The following is a 1991-nucleotide window of genomic DNA, read 5'->3' as shown; positions in this document are numbered from 1 at the left end:
AAAGTTATTCCGATATCGAATTATGAAGAGACCGAAACACTTGGGAGGAAGATTTAAGGGAGAATGTTGGAACACAGCCAAGTTTTCAACAGTGATCCCACCTACATATCCTCAACTCAGGGAATCAGGTTGCTTGTAGTTCGACTCGATCGGTTGGAAAGGAAATCTATTATGCTAGATCACCTTTGGTTCCGAAAAAGTGACAAAGTGAGTCGAGTATGAAAATGAGGCTTGCAACCTTTTAGCCATGAATGTGGAGCTCTTCACATCCATAAGTAAGAACTTACACAGACATAATTTCCAAGGCTCTTGGTGCAATGTCACTCAGATTGGAAAATTGCTTCCGGTGAACCCAAATTTTCGGATGCAAAATAGGAACTGACAAATCTAAGAAAAACCCACATGCCTTCTGATAGGGGTGTGGTTTGATTGTGGTGGAAGTCGCTCCTCTGCTCGCGTCCTAAAGAGTTTGACACTCCTCTTTGGACTATGTCCCAGTTCGCTGCTAAGAAAAGTTCCACGTTGTGCTGCATCCTAATTGATGTCGTCCGCACCGTGATGACACTTAATTGCTCTATTTGAACATTTGACGTCAACTCCGTCGGGTTGACGTAAAGCAAATAAAACTTGTGTCTTATATTTGCCATATAATCTTCAATGTACTCCTCTTTTGATGTCAAAGAAATAAAATAGGTTGATGTGATATGTTGATAATTCTCTTGATGTCGTTTTTGCAAAGAAAATAATGCAGTCGATGTTGATCTTCTTGTGATGGGTGAATCTTTCTCTCACGATGTATGAATATCTTTTCGCGATGCATGAATCTTCTCTTGCAATGCATGACTTCTCCGCGATGCATGACTTTTTCAGCGATGCATGACTTCTTTCTCTTGCTATGCATGACCTCTTTCTCTTGCAATGCATGGTTTCTTCTTCTTGCTATGTATAAATCTCTTCCCGCGATGCCTGATTTCTTTTCCGAGATGCATGAATCCTTCTCTTGCTATGCATGAATCTCTTTCCCGCGATGCATGACTTTTCCCGCGATGCATGACTTCTTTCTCTTGCTATGTATGATTTCTTTCTCTTGCAATGCATTGTTTCTTCTTCTTGCTATGTATAAATCTCTTCCCGCGATGCCTGATTTCTTTTCCGAGATGCATGAATCCTTCTCTTGCTATGCATGAATCTCTTTCCCGCGATGCATGACATTTTTTCCCGCGATGCATGAATCTTTCTCTTGCAATGCATGATTTCTTTTGATGACGCCGTCCCCGATACCGAACGAAGATAATGTTTCACCGAGCAACATAGGTGATCTTCTGGGGTAATTTTTGGGGTGGCAGTATCGTCTTAGTCGACAATATAAATAAAAATGACCCTCGGAGTAGTGGTATCATCTCATTTGACAATAGGATATAAATGACCCTCCGAGGTAAGAATATTATCATATCTGATAATATAATGCAGATAAATATCCTCCAGGTATCTTTAGTTGCTGGAGAATAATAATATTTCTCTCTTCAAGATTTTCATTTGTCCCATCTCCGAACGTAATTGCACGTTTATTATGGACTTCGTCTTGTTGGGAATTGAATGAAATAATGCTACTCATATTCCCAATTCTTGGTATAAGAAGCATAAAATATTTCCTGCACCCACAGAAAAGTTGTCAATTTGGGGAGCTATTCGCCCTTTTGACTTCTCCATCTTCATTGAATAGAAGAATATGCCGATCTTGAGGCAAACCTATAGACCTGCATCCACAAAAAATTGTTAGTTTTTTATAAAATGAACTGATCTGTGTTGGCCTCTTCGGTTGTCTGCTCCTTGTCTTACTATCTCAGGTTGATTTCTCCGATATCCCGCCTCTTGATAGATAAGACAATATATATATATATATATATATATATATATTTATGCAAAATTAAGTAGAACACGAAGGAAAAACTTATAAGGAAAAAATAGATTTTCAAGAAAATAATATTTGG

The sequence above is a fragment of the Solanum tuberosum genome, unplaced genomic scaffold (assembly GCF_000226075.1).
Source record: "Solanum tuberosum cultivar DM 1-3 516 R44 unplaced genomic scaffold, SolTub_3.0 scf00073, whole genome shotgun sequence".
Taxonomy (NCBI): Eukaryota; Viridiplantae; Streptophyta; class Magnoliopsida; order Solanales; family Solanaceae; genus Solanum; species Solanum tuberosum.
This window is presented reverse-complemented; position numbering follows the sequence as displayed.